This window comes from Chrysoperla carnea, chromosome X, assembly GCF_905475395.1.
Source record: "Chrysoperla carnea chromosome X, inChrCarn1.1, whole genome shotgun sequence".
Taxonomy (NCBI): Eukaryota; Metazoa; Arthropoda; class Insecta; order Neuroptera; family Chrysopidae; genus Chrysoperla; species Chrysoperla carnea.
In genome coordinates, this window is record NC_058342.1 from 18927746 (window position 1) to 18944437 (window position 16692).

A 16692-nucleotide genomic window follows, 5' to 3' on the forward strand; every position below is an offset into this window, starting at 1 on the left:
AAAAATGAAAAACTGTTATATAATCAGTTAAAACCAAGTGAAAACAAATAATTGACTGAGTTAATTGTTGAAATACCACGTATAGACAGTGTTGATTACTCTGTCACATTACACATACCTACATGTCATACACATATAAATAATATACCCATATAATACATACTATACAATTTGCGTATAATTTGCTCTGTCACGGGTAAAAAGTGATATTTACGAAAAAATCTTTGAAACAAAAGTTGTTTATTTTTTATAAGGAACATTTTTTACATTTAAACTTTTGTTCTATCTCTAACAGTTTACAAGATGGGTCCTACAGACTCAAGACCCAATTGACCTACGTTGCTCATTTACGAACTCGACTTCACTTTTTACGTCCTCAGACGCTATAAAAACTTCGGCTTGATATCTCTTTTCATTTTTGAGTAATCGTGATGACAGACGGACAGACAACAGACAACTGGAAATGGACTAATTAGGTGATTTCATGAACACCTATACCAAAATTTCGTTCATCAATATTTTTAAGCGTTACAAACTTGACACTAAACTTTGTATACCTTGGTATATTTCAATATACATAAACGCAAAACTTAGGGCGTACATTTTTTTGATAAAAAATGAAAATGATCCCAAAAATAAAAAATTTTATTTATCAATTAATTACCCTGTTATTCGTTTTTTGTAAAAACAAAGCGTGTCGATTCTCTGAACGGTTTATGAAAAATGTGATCTTTTTTTGGTAAAAACACTGAATTTGATCATTAATTTCTCATAAACCGTACAGAGAATGAATATGAATATTTCACAAAAGACGTATAAAAAGGCATTTAAATGATAAAATTTTTTTTTAATTTTTGGTATCATTTTCATGTTTACGGAATACCTTATCGAAATACCTTAAAAAAGTATATATTCATATCCCTATATATTATAAATGTGAAAGTAAGCATGTTTGTTTGTTTGTTTGTTACGCTTTCACGCAAAAACTAGCGAATGATTTTTAATTAAAATGTACAGCAATATAGCTCATACATCAGAATAACACATGAGCTATCAATTAAAAAGATACAAACACTAAAAAAAATTTTTTTTTAAATTTAATCTGACATTTACCATTTTAAATTTTTGCAGAAATCTTTAAATTATGGTTCAAAATGATGATCACACATGGATCAGAGTTATGATCATCATTTTGAACAACCATAAATTAAAGATTTCTGTAAAAATTTAAAATAGTAAATGTCACAATTCTACCTTTTCTTATATATTCAATGAATTATGACTACTTTCGATTTAAAAAATTGAATTGAATCTTTTAGCTGCGTAAAACCATCCCTTCAGGTGCTATAAAACGTTGATAAGTGAGATCAAAAGAGGTGAAATATATAAAACTGTGGTTTTTACTTTTAAGTGAAGCGGGCGGGTATCAAGCTAGTAAAACATAATTTCGCTGAAGTTTCTAGATAATTAATTCCAATTATAACTATACTTTCTAGCATAAATGGAAAATAATTGCCAGGACAATTTTTTAAATCTCAGTTTCCTAGTATTGAAAATAAATCATTTAAACTCCTATATTAGAGCTGCGATAGTTAGTTACCAAGAATTCTACAATATTTACAAATAACGAGTTACCGTTAACAAAACTGCTGCAAGAAACAATAACGCCATTCGACACAATATCATTTACAATTCTACATTATGCAATTAGTCTAGTCGACAAGTAGAAAATGGTGAAAAATAGAGGTAATGCTCTTTAAAATTGGATTCGGAATAAAGACGAACTGACGAAAATTTTGTTAATTTACAATTGTCTAACTTGTTGAACAATTCACTTAAAAATAAATTTCAACAGCAATAAATGTTTAATATATTCAGAACTAGCTGTGAACTACCCGCTTTTCTGGGCAACATCCCCACTTGCACCCCTCCCTCCACATTTCCTTGCGTGGGATAACAGTTTTGTAATGTACACGTCATGCTCTTTTATTTGATACCCCACTTAGGTATATTTGTAAATATTCGATAATTCTTTCCCACTTTCTCGCTACACCTTTCTACCCTCCGAAGGTTAAAAGTAGATAAAAACAATATATCTTTGAAGCTGGTTGTATATCGTGTCAATATTTGAGCTTAATCGATGCACAACTTTTTTAGTTTTTGAAGCATATCCCTTTCAACCCCTACTTCAACCCCTTACTCTACTATAATATGGATGTATTATACATAAAAACCTTCATCTTGAATCACTCTATCTAATAAAAAAACCGCATCAAAATCCGTTGCGTAGTTTCAAAGATTTAAGCGTACAAAGGGACATAGGGACATAGGGACAGAAAAAGCGACTTTGTTTTATAATATGTAGTGATACACAATAATTTTTACAAATTTTTATACCATGTATATATGAAATACACATAGTATATTAAGTTTAGTCCCAAGTTTGGTCCCACGCCTAAAAATATTGATGCTACGAAAAAAATTTGGTTTAGGTGTTCATAGAATCATTAAATTAGCTCATTTTCGGTTGTCCGTCCGTCCGTCTGTGAACACGATAACTCAAAAAAAAAAAAAAATATCCAGCTGAAATTTACATCGCACTCAGGACGTAAAAAGCGAGGTCGAGTTCGTAAATGAGTAACATAAGTCAATTGGGTGTTGGGGCCGTAGAACCCATCTTGTAAACCGTCAGAGATAACACAAAAGTTGAAATGTAAAAAATTTTCCTTATCAAAAAATAAACAACTTTTGTTTTGAAAATTTTTTTTGTAAACATCACTGTTTACTCACGAGGGCACACATTAGATGAAAATTTTATAGTATGTATTTTAATATGGGATTATCAGTTATGTATGTGTGACATGTGGTATATGTATAATGTGATAGAGTAATCAACACTGTCTATACATGGTATTTCAACAATTAACTGAGTCAATTGTTTATTTTCACTTGTTAAAACAATCTAAAAATGACGCAAAAACATCTATTTTCAGCGTTAAATTAAAATTATAAATAATGGAGATAGACTTCTGAGAGTGGGAATTTTTTATTGGAAATTACCTCCTCTTTAAGAATCTTCTTTTTCAAAAATATTAATAATTTATGAAATATTTTCGAAAAACTATACAGAATGTTCGATTTACATCTAGGTAGAAATATCACGAGTATGACAGAGTACATGAGTTAACCAATGCATCTAAGTAAGAGGTGTTACATGAAATTAGAAAAGTGACTTGTATCGTGGCTTATCTGTTGTAGTTCATCTATTCAACTAAGAAACTCCCACTTTCTAAGCGTTTTACAACTATCTCAACGCATTTCGAAGCTTCAACACATGTATATAATACCTCTCACTTAGATGCATTGCTTAACGTATGAATTCTGTCATACTCGTGATATTTATATGCCTAGATGTAAATCAAACATTCTGTATAACTTTTTCTTCGTTTTTAATTATTTATAACTTTTCCAATCTTTTATGTGCTAAAAAACGGTTTCAGCACATTTTTCTCGGCATCATTCTGAATCCAACGAACTATCGCACATACTTTTAACAGCATTATCTCTATATTTTACCATTTTCAACTTGTCGGCTAGACTACAATGTAGGTTTATTATTCCTAATGGCAGGATAATAATAACTGTATAAACTTTATACAATATAATTCTATGAATAACAATTTAATAATAAAATTTGTTTTACCTACAGAGAATCTTTGTGAAATGAAATGATTATGTCGGTAGTCAATCATCATCATATTGTCCAATTAATGCCTCCTTCTAGGGATTCAAAAAAATGATTCAAAGCACCCACTTGCTTTAAAAAAGTAAAATTCTACTGAATTCAAAATTTAGAATCAATGAAGCAACCTACAAATCTTCAACTCACCATCTTTTATAGTTTTTGAGAAAAAGGAACTAAATTTTTGCCTTAGTTTGGATCCTCACGGGAAAACAAAGTTATTTACGAAAAAAATGTTTCAAACAAAAGTTCTTTACTTTTTTATGCGAAACAATTTTCACTGCATTTAAACCATTGTTCTTTCTCTTGCGATTTACAAGACCCAATGGATCCCTGTTGTTTATTAATGAACTCAAACTCACTTTTTGGGTCCGGAACATGATTAAAAAAATTAAAAAATAAGATTTAATCTGACATTTTCTTTTTTATATTTTTGCAGAAATCTTTAATTTATGATTCAAAATGATGATTATAGATGGAGCAGATCTATAATTTTGAACCATAAATTAAAGTATTCTGTAAAAATTTAAAATATTAAATGTCACAGCATTCATGGCTGATATACTTAATGAATTACGACTATTTTACATTTGACAAAATTGAAAACTGTGAACATTAAGAGCGGTGGAGGTTATAAAGCGGCGTTTTTTACTTTTAAGCCAAGTAAAACGGGCGGGTATCAGGCTAGTTTTTAAATAAAAACAAGTGAAAACAAACAATTGACTGAGTTAATTGTTGAAATACCATGTATAGGCAGTGTTGCAGTGTTGATAACTCTGTCACATTTCACATACATACATATCTGACATATTTAACTGATATTCTCATATAATGCGCAAGTGTTGATGCGCAATCGTTTGTTTTTTTTGACGTCATGTAAATAACAAAAGATATTCACTTTGATATTCCTATATTAATACATACTATAAAATTTGTACCTAATTAACGCCCTCGTGGGTAAACAGTGATGTTTACAAAAAAATGTTTCAAACAAAAGTTGTTTATTTTTTTGTAAGGAACATTTTTTACATTTAAACTTTTATTCTATCTCTAACGGTTTACAAGATGGGTACTACGGACCCATGACCCAATTGACCCATGTTGCTCATTTACGAACTTGACCTCACTTTTTACGCCCTAAGCACGCTGTAAAAATTTCAGCTTGATATCTCTTTTCGTTTGACGGACGGACGGACGGCCGGACAACCGGAAATGGATTAATTAGGTGATTTTATGAACACCTATACCAATTTTATTTTTGTAGCATCAATATTTTTAGGCGTTACAAACTTGGGACTAAACTTATAATACTATGTATATTTCATATATACATGGTATAACAAATTGGCTGGTGACGCCCTTGTTATTTTTATCATCCAGAGTCGTATACTATCAAGGGATGTCACAGTAAATACGTAATCAAATTTAAGTCAACATAACAAAGTCATTATTGGCTAAGTACCCGATCACTGAGGCCCGTCGAGAGGAGTGAGGGGGGGGGGAGTAGAAGAAAGCCCGCGGTCTCTGGCTCTGGAAAAAAGAACGTAAATTGTAAGCTCGAAAAAAATGTACATTGTTTTATTTTTCTAAAAGCATAAGTTTCTAACGCATAGTTCATACAAAGTAGAAAGTCACACACTTTTTCGGATACTTGTTTCGAATTTTACAAGCTTATTAGACTGAATTGCTCATGCCACGGTTAAAAGAAGGGCCACATAGGTACAGTGATGATAATTGTAATTAAAATTAATTATTCCCAAGATACAATACCGTGTGTCCTATGGCAAAAGTTTGTCATTTATAGCAATTAATATTTAAAGCTTGGCATTTACAGCATTGCTGTAAATGGCTGAAATACACTTTCACTCTGGGACACACTGTACGTTTGTCTGCTACGTTTCTCTAAGCTGTGATTGTACATCTTTTGTGATTTTTGTCGTTTTTACAACTTCGTATAACGCAGTAAGAACTTTGTTGGACACACAGGGGCGGATCTACTTAAGGACTTTTTGGGCAGTAAAACAATAAACCATATATTTAAAACAATAGATATTGTAAAAGAAATATCTAAAATTAAAAAATAAGAAATGAAAAAATTACCTCTTACAATTACAAGGGTTGAAAGATTGAAAAATGTTATCATTAAATTTTATATAGTTTAGAAGCGTACCAAAATTAAAAAAATTATTTCACAATAAAGTTAATGCCATAAGCTATAAAAAATTCGCGTATGAGCAATTTGGACCAAGATATTCGCTTTCTTAGCAAAATTGACATTTCTGGATTTAAAACCCTGTTTCATATGAAATAATCATCGCACTGAATTTTTTTCATATCTATCATTCGACACTAAAATTGCCTTCTTTTAAGCTCTTACATATTGTTGGTAAAAATTATAAATTTACTACTTTTCCACTTTTCAAAGAAAACCCGGTTAGCCTATCCTCTCCCATTTTACTCCTTAGATAGGATTTGAGACGCCTGAGTGACGAAAATGACCTTTCAGCCGTTGCTGTGGTAATTGACCAGGAAAGACTAATCTCAAAAAAATGTAAAATGCATGGAAGAGTTTTACTTAAATCATATTTTAACAAGTGAAAAGAAACAATTGACTGAGTTAATTGTTGAAATACCATGCATAGCCAGTGATGATGTCTTTATCACATAACACATACAAAAATGTATAGATAGTGTTCATGCGCAATCGTTTGTTTTTTTGACGTCACGTAAATAACAAAAGATATTCACTTTTAAATAGCTACACACACACTGATATTCCTATATTAATACATACTATAAAATTTCCGCCTAATTGGCGCCCTCACGGGTAAACGGTGATGTTTACGAAAAAATGTTTCAAACAAAAGTTGTTTAATTTTTGATAAGAAACATTTTTTACATTTAAACTTTTGTTCTATCTATAACGGTTTACAAGATGGGTCCTACGGACCCAAGACCCAACTGACGTATGATGCTCATTTACGAACTTGACCTCACTTTTTACGTCCTGAGTACGCTGTAAAAATTTCAGCTCGATATCTTTTTTCGTTTTTGAGTTATCGTGTCCACAGACGGACGGACGGACGGACAACCGGAAATGGACTAATTAGGTGATTTTATGAACAGCTATGACAAAATTTTTTTCCTAGCATCATTATTTTTAAGCGTTACAAACTTGGGACTAAACTTAATATACTATGTATATTTCATATATGCATGGTATAAAAATAGAGCAGCATGTTTGCAAAGTGATGGTTTTTCGATGGTATCTTGAGAGTTCCTGAAGTTAGTAATTGGTAAGGCTCTATATATTTTGTATCCATTTAATTTAAGAACATGATTCATTTGAATGTGTATGCTATTTGTTTTTGTGGCGTTAGATATTTTAAAACGTTTTTATGATGTTAATGAATATGTAAAATTTCACATAATATGTAGTAAATTAATTATTTCCATTTTTTTATTACGTGTTTAAAGAAGTCCAGAATAGTAAAGAAGTAAATAAATTATCTCCATGTGTATTATGTTTGCAAAAAATTGAAAATTATTGGAGGGGCACGTACCACTTTTATAAAAAAAAAAATAGAAAAAAAAAAATTATTATCGGGCCAGTGATGATATTTATTATGAATTTTTCTATACAATCCAGTAATCTGAACATTCCAATAATCCGGCACCGTTTGGTTTTTTAATAGTGCCGGATTAGTGTGATTTTTTTGTATATATTTAAATAAATATATGAGTATGTTTGTATATAAGTACTATTAAACTTATTTTTATATGCAATATAGCTGCGCTCCGCGATTAAAAGAGATTTTGACAGTTATATCGTTACTGTGTAAATTAATCAAGACTTTTTGAGAAAAATGCGTTAAAAATCAATTTCACGAAGTTTTACAAAATCGTTAAAAACACGGCTTGTGTATGCTAAAGTACCACTACCTATGCAAAAAAATCATGTCGATACTTTGCTCTATGAAAAATTAAAACAAATCTATCCAACGGAGACCGTACACTTTACAGGGATTAAAAATAGCCTATGTGCCATTTAAGGTAGTACCAGCATGAAATCACTTTTCGACAGATTTGGCCGAATTTTTTTTCTCGGGTTTATAATAGCTTTATTTATGAATTCCTAAAATTTCATAATTTTTGACCGTTTAGATCGCGAGATATTTAAAGACAAAGTTCGCGATTTTGAGGGTCATGTCCCATTTAAAGCATGTAAAATGTCCGGTCTCTCCAACTATTTTTTATGATATTATTATATATTGAAGAAAAAGTAGAAAAAAATGTTTATACAATAAAATTCTAAAAAAAAAATTTAGAAATTAGTTTTCACTTTCGAGATATTAATTTTGACGTAAATTGATCGAAATTGGGACGTTGGCTTAATTATTTCCCATTTTAAACGGTCAAAATTTCTGAAACTTTGGGAATTAATAGTAAGCATTATTAAATTCTTAAATTTAATTTTTCGTTAAATTCTGTCGAAAAAAAAATTGTACCATTGCTTTAACATAGAAACTGCAAATACCATGCTGGAACTACGTTAAGACTATAATCTATCTCTGTGTCAAACATCCAAATCCGTTTAGCCGTTCTGGCGTGATTGAGTAACAAACATCCACCCATTCAACCAAACTTTCACGATTATAATACATAGCTTGATATCCGTCCGCTTCACTGGACTTAAAAGTAAAAAACACCATTTTATAGCATCCACCTCTCTTGATCTCAATTATCCTTCTTCCATAACACTCGCAGGGATTGGTTTATAAAGCTAAAATATATGCGCAGTTGTCAATTTTTTTAAATTGTAAAATGGTAATAACTCATTGAGTGTTTCAGAAAAGATGGCCATGAATTGCTTTACATTTACTATTTTAAATTAAATTAAATTTTACAGAACTCGAATTTATGGTTCCAAATGATGATCATAGATGGAGCAGTTTAGCATGAATAAATTTAATTTTTTTAAAAATATATCTTTATAAATTATAGCTCATGTATTATTCTGATGTATGAGCTATATTGTTGTACAGTTTCATTCAAATCCATTTGCTAGTTTTTGCGTGAAAGAGTTACAAACAAACAAATATCCTTACTTTCACATTTATAATATATATAGGATAATAATAATAATAATAATGAGGTTTAACCTCCGTTTTTCTGACATACGCCTATAACAGATGCCACCCACAATATTATTTGTTAATCTTTATTTATTTAACTACATCCATATTTTTACAATTACATTTATGATGACAGTTACATTTATAAGGATATAAGGATATTAGATTATATGAGGCACACCTATACTTGTATTATTTTCCGCTCTCTCGTGATGAAATTTAAATATCGGAAAAAACTATAAATAGATATAAATTGAACGTTTACGCTTTACAACTTTTCACTGGAGTGTTTTTTCCCTAAAATGCATAGTTTTTGCTTAAATTTGAGAAAAATTTAAAAAAATACCGAAAATTGTTTATTGACGTAGATTTTTCAGAAATTATAAAGATAAGAAAAATTTAATAGATTCAAATCGTTCGGAAATTTTACACCTGACAACTTTAGACTGACTTAGTTTTTCTTTAAAATGAATAGTTTTCGAGTAAATTACAAAAAATTGTGGGGAAACTAACTTGATGGAAATATTATTTAAAAAAAATTAACAACCTTTAAAAATTTTTATCTCAAAAAAACTGGTGTCCTGTGACTATGGTATCATATTATAAACTAATATCGTTGTAAAGTGCTTCATACCATGAGCGTCGCCAATGTGTGGCGGGTAAGGACGACTGCCCCTGCCTAGAGATTGAAAGTCCACACACTTGCTTTAAAAAATAAAAAAAATATACTGATTTCAAAATTGAATTTCACATTCAAACTTTCATTTTCATTAATCAAACTGCATTTTCAGGTAAATTAATGGTCAAATACATCTAATTTTAAAACACTACTATTTTCAGGTTTTTTTCGCGACCTAAAAGCTAGTGTGAAAGTATTAATAGATGTAGCAATGATATTATTGGAGTTGTTTTCCAGTATAAAAACTGTCACTGTAATATCCGGCTATTGAATATTTATGAATAAATGTTCCTCAAAAAATTATTAGGATTGCTTTATCCAAATTCTAAAGTATCACCAAAACTTTATACAGGAAAAAAATTCTTCAGATGCCTATGCGCATAAATGCGTATAAAGTACATCAAATAGGACCCTCTTAAAATATTTGACGCTCGCAGCTAACTATATTACGCCTTTGAAAGATTTACTTCATACAAAATTAAGAGGCCTCAAATATTTTATTTTCTCAAATATTAAAAATTTAGTACCTAATTCATGAATGAGATTTAAAAAAATATTAATACTCCCCGTGGTGGACGAAAAAAAAAATTGATCAAATGAAAAAAAGCATGCTTTTGTTTCAATATTAATAATTTTTTGGTGTTGCAATGACACTCACTGAACCTCACCTTGACCCGTCAATGCTTTTAATAATTAATTTATATCAAAGCTTTTATCATAGCGAACAATCATAAAAGGGACTAATCAAACTTGAACTTGAAATTAACGTTGATGCATATGAAAGCATTTACAACTATACATTAACACACTATTTTTCTCTCTCTCTCGAAATGTCAAAATCTGTCGATCAACACTGATTGTTCAAAGGCATCACCTGATTGATACTGATTGACTAATGCTAGAGCATTAACAAAGCAAAAATCAAAATATATAAAATAATGAAATTAACATCTCGAAAATAAACACAATATTTGGTGTATTTGATTCTTGTTAGAGTTATACCAAAAAAAATTAATTAATTAATTAAAAAAATTCAATATTTTGGATCAAGTACTTTTAGAGGAAAATTCTGAAACATTTATCGATGTTGGCTCTCAGGTCAAAACTGGAGATTTGCTGACAGATTTTTGTGATGTAATAAAAACTGAAAAAGAATTGAAGGTAGTATGGGTCGTCAACTAACCATCTATTTTTTCAAAAATAAATAGCGTACAAAATTTAATACACACAAAAACTATTTAAATTAAAGTTAAAACCTTAATAAATTATTGAAAACAAAAAAAATCCGTTGTGCACGACTAACTAATTAAGCATGAGTACGGTAGTGGGGGCACAAATTTATTAAGCTTTCGATATTTCGAAAATCAAAGCAGATATCGAAAAATTTTATTCTTATTTTTCGTCTACATTCATGAAGTTAACAATATTCATCATCAAAGCTGAAAATAAGGTACAAATAATTTCAATCCTAAACCTAAAATTGCCTTGATGCTCGTACTACCTTAAGGTAACTTATAAAGCAATTTTTAAAATTTAGGGCAAACACATATGCACAAAATCAATTTCAAAAGTAACGATCTCGAGAAGGATACTGGAATTCACATTCTGTGTAAATGTCAAAACCTTTCACTCAAACGACACCATTACTTGCGATGATCTGATCTTCAGTCAAATAAAATAATTGAAGCAATGAGAAAAAAGATATTTTGAGTCAAATGATTTTCTGTTGTCTCAACTGCGCGACGGAGTTGTATACGCTAATTCAATTCCCTGATGCAGTTGGCAGGTTAATATTGTCAATTCCGTAAGGAATTGATATACGTCATTGAGTCCAAAAAAAAAAAAATAATAATATTTGGCTCAATTAAAGAAATGTGTTCAATTAAAACTGGTATTTGGTAGCTTTGACCTAGAAGCGAAAGCATTTGACGTAAATTCGATTTGATTTGAGTATCATTTCTTTGATTATTTTTTACAATTTATTTATTGAATTAGGTTTTTAATATTCGTTAATTATTCAACTCAACTTTTTTTTATTATCCTATTTCTGATCTATTACATAAATGTGACATTTTACCCATCCCTATATATTATAAATATGAAAGTAAGGATGTTTGTTTGTTTGTTACGCTTTCACGCAAAAACAAATGAATGGATTTGAATGAAACTTAATAATAATATAGCTCATACATCAGAATAACAAATGAGTTATAATTTATAAAGATATATTTAAAAAAATATTAATTTAAATTTTTGGTAAAAAATTAATTCAAATTTAAATAATTTTTATTTTTACTAAAAATAGTCAATATAAAAATTTCATGACCATCTTTCTGATATTCTCAATAAATTATGACTATTTTACATTAAAAAAAAAACAGACAACCGTTCATATATTTTACCTGTGTAAAACAATCCCTATTATTATTTCGAGTGTTATTAAAAAGGGTATAAGTGAAAGCAAGAGAAGTGGAGGCTGTATCACGCTAGTAGGTATATATTTTAAACACTAGCTGTGAACTACCCGCTTTGCTGGGCAACATCCCCACTTGCACCCCTCCCTCCACATTTCCTTGCGTGGGATAACAGTTTTGTAATGTACACGTCATGCTCTTTTATTTGATACCCCACTTAGGTATATTTGTAAATATTCGATAATGCCTTCCCACTTTCTCGCTACACCTTTCTACCCTCCGAAGGTTAAAGGTAGATAAAAACAATAGATCTTTGAAGCTAGTTGTATATCGTGTCAATATTTGAGCTTAATCGATGCACAACTTTTTTAGTTTTTGAAGCATATCCCTTTCAACCCCTACTTCAACCCCTTACTCTACTATAATATGGATGTATTATACATAAAAACCTTCCTCTTGAATCACTCTATCTAATAAAAAAACCGCATCAAAATATATCAAAATCCGTTGCGTAGTTTCAAGATTTTAGCGTACAAAGGGACACAGGGACATAGGGACATAGGGACAGAAAAAGCGACTTTGTTTTATAATATGTAATACCACATTTGAGAATTACAATAATTCGATTATTTTTTTCTTTAAATTCTGAACTTTTTTTCTAAAAATCCCGATTGTATACTGGCCATGCTTGCCATTATATATAATTTAGCTTATCCTTATTTTTTATTTTTATCCTTATGTTTCTCTATATTTACAAAAAATCCTTCAATATTTCAAACAAATTTTAAAACAAATTGATTGAAATGTAAAAAGTTCCAGGTCAATTATTGAAGATTTTTTCATTGTACTATTTATTTTATTGTACCAAAATTGAACTCATTTATCCCATTCAAATTTAGTGTTCTCAACTCCACCAAAAATTTAAAAGTTTAAAAAAGGTTTAAAAGAAGCTACATAGTGTCAATCATAATTATATTGACTCAACTTCAAATTTGTCAACTCCGCGCGGAGTTGCCATGATTTCTTAAATTTTTCTCAATGTGTGGCCTTGGAATACCCAAAAACTTTTTAGAACTGTAGGGTTTCTGTAGCACCTTTGAAGCAAAGGAGGTATGTACAATAGATCAAACTGGTCGCAGTACAAAATTTATAATTTAGACATTAAAATTCGATATTTGCACAATGAAAATAGTGTTTTATAACCAAGGACAATTTGATAAAAATAATAAATTTTTAATAATATTATTCATAATTATAACATACAATAACAATAACAACATACAATAACAATAACAACGTACAAAAATACATTTTTAAAAATTGTATCGAAGGCTAACGAGAGAAAGGTGAGGGCCTGTTTTAACATCATTTCATGACACGTTTCGTGATATATCTTAACTAGTATTATAAAACTGGAGAGTTTGTTTGAACATGCTAATCTCAGGAATTACTGTTTCGAATTGAAAAACTCCATTAGTGTTGGATATCCCAATACTAAAGTGGAAACCACCTTTAGTGGCACTCTTTTGCATGGAAATCATACGACGTACGAAAAAATGTTAAGAGACATAATTTATAGGAAATTTTCTCTTCTTTATTTTACTACATAAACACTTTTTGCATAAATTGTTTGCTTTGCAAGCTGAAAACCCCTAAAAGGCATGATTTTTAGTGGTTTTTTATGATTTCTCATATTTGCCGAGCAAATTTTTGTTGGACAACTTCAGATTCATGTTCAGCAACCCAAAAAACATAGAATCAACCAATTAAAACAATTACACCAAAACTTTTCACTTCAAACTACCGTTATATTGGGCTATTTATCAAGGAAAGCTATAGGCTATATAACATCACGTCAAGTCAGCAGTTAACCACCCGCTTCGCTGGACGATTTCGAAAATTACTGAATGGATTTTGATGAAACTTTATAATAATGTCTGCTTATACACTGACCAAAATTTATGAAATCATGAAAAATTCGTAGTTGAGTCAATAGAATTATGATTCACACAAGTTTGTCGGAATCAAAGTAAACAATGCAGCTTCTTTTAAACCAACCGCGTGAGGGAATTGAAGTTTAAGTTTTAGGTAGAGTCAGTGGCGGATCTACCCATAAGGGCAGGATGGGCATGCCCATCAGCTAAATAGAACAATGATTTAATAAAATTAAAAAAAAAAAAAAAAAAACAAGGAATCGCTTCAAATAGTTAGTCTATTGTTCCTAATTTTATACTAATCCCTCATCTGATAGTTTTGGGGGGAATATTTACTTTCAAAATCATAGCGAAATCGATAGAAGATTACTTTCGAATTTCAATTTACATACCCGTATTAGATTCCGTTTTCAATGATTTGGGGCAAAGATTGTCTCCGGAGGTACTCGACCAATTTCAATTGGGAGTTTTACTACCCGAACCAAATGCCGGTGTCAAGGGCAGAAAACAGTGATTCAGATGAACCGGCGATTCATTAATGATAGTGAATTAACTGTTATAAATGAATACCGACTCTGGATGGCCAAATAGAAAACTGAATGTGAACAAATTCCGCCATGCCAAAGTCAGTAGCTCATCTTATCGAACTATGCGACCAAGATTTGAACCCTAATATAAAAAAGGGTCTTACTTCGCGGAGTAAAATCTTGGTTGCGTGTCTCAATGGGACAGGAAAGATTAGTCGGGCTACCTTTCTTAAACATCAAGATACCGATGACATTATCAACGTTTTCGCGAAAGAAAAACGAAAGGTTGAATACAATTATCTCTATATATTATAAATGCGAAAGTAAGCATGTTTGTTTGTTTGTTTGTTTGTTACGCTTTCAAGCTAAAACTAGCGAATGGTTCTTAATGAAATTGTACAGTAATATAGCTCATACTTCAGAATAACCCATGAGATATAATTTTTAAAGATATTAATAAAAAATACCTTTTATATTTTTTACGAGTGATTGTTTGAAACATTTTAATTTAAAATAAATTGCAATAATTCTTGCATTATAATTGACTTATAGTATTGACTTGTATAGAGAAACATATAAAATATATAGGGATAGGAATTGGTTAAGATTGGTTAAAACGTTTTAAACAACCCACTAAATTATGCACAAAGGCAAGCATGGCCAGTTTATAATTAGAAAGTTGTTATGTTTAAATTAGAAAATTGTTATTGATTAAAAAAGTAACACTTTTTGTTCGAAACATTTTTCCGGAAACCGCACAGTTTACGCAAAAACGGTCTGACAAGCTTTACTCAAAATTGTTTTTAACCCCTGAACCAAAAAAAGTTGTATTAAAAGTTTGATCGCTATGTGTGGGTGTCCGTAGCATCGTAACGCCTAAACGGATGAACCGATTTTATTCTTGTTTCATTAGAAAGATAATTCAATGGGGAGTGTTTTTAGCTGTGTTTTAAGTGCCAGTTTAGAGTTCCGTACCCGAAACAACTAAAAAATAAGGGATGATCCTCAAAATCGGTTCAGTTTGGAGAAAGCTCTAAGAAAAAAGGTAAATTAATGGAGAAAGTTCTTAGATACGTTTCTAGTACGAGCTTAGGGTTCCGTGTCCGAAAAATTTCTCGGAGATTTTACAAATTTTGAACATTTCACTTGTTTCGTATCTAAATTGTTATTTCGTAATAATTGTTTCTGCGAAATCTAGGCACTCTTCGAAAAAAAAATTTCAATAAATTCAATAAAAGTGGTTCGTTTTTCTATAATAAAGACCATTTGAGTTCAAATGAACAAAAGCCCAAAAAGCAAAATTTTTGTTTTCAATTACTGTGTAAACTATTCGGTTTATAAAAAAATGTTTCAAACAAAAAATGTTTGTGGATTCCGATTAACATAGAGCAACTTTCTTATTTAAAGCGTTCATCTAATGTTTGTCAGTTATGAATCAGAGTGAGGTTTTAATTGAACCTGAAAACTTAAATCGAATTCGATGCCGGTATTAAGATGTGTCCCTTTGAAACTAACATTTCTAGGTTCTCTAGCTAGGTCTATTTCTCTTAGGATCACAAAATTGGTATCCAAATATACATGTTTTGGAAGAGTCAAGAAAATCAGCTACACAATTATTAACAGTATCAGAGCAAAAAAGTGTGTTTTCTGTGTATGATGGAAACACTTTTTAAATAATGTAAAGATAAATAAATCAGTTCGCATTCATATGATTTTGTTGAGTACCCTCAGACAAACATTTTCCATCAAATCCCATAAAACTCAACTATTTATTTAATTAAATTATTTAGTTAAAATTGTGACGTACGACAATTTGATTGTTATGTGCATCAGTTTTTCAAATTAATAAAACGTTTTAAAGGATTTAATTTTGTTGATTGCTACTAATTCCTAAATACCTAAAATAATTGAAATTACTATAAACGATATTAAAACGTAAATTAATTGAAATTGATATAAACGATCAAAAGACTACCGACGTACCAAAAACAAAGTTTCTTGCAAGACTCGTTTAAAAAAGTAAAAAATCGGAAATTCGATTAATTGAAGGCGTTTTTAGGGATGGTACTAGTCTCTGAAATTTAATTGGATGATCCTAGAGATAATGCTAGCCCAAGAAAGGTCAATTATCTTTTTTACCTTGAAACAAGTTTACGTTTTGTAACTATGTTCCTTATCGCACGTTATAATTTGTTTGCTGGTTGGGAGGTAAAACCGAAAATGTGCAACAATTTAAAACGACTACCAAAACCGACGATCTG

General features: G+C 30.3%; 1 protein-coding gene across 1 annotated transcript in view; it reads right to left on the reverse strand.

The window, feature by feature from the left end:
- LOC123302989 (neurofibromin) overlaps positions 1-16692 on the reverse strand; it is a 70400-nt gene that overhangs the window by 41065 nt on the left and 12643 nt on the right. The window lies entirely within an intron of this gene.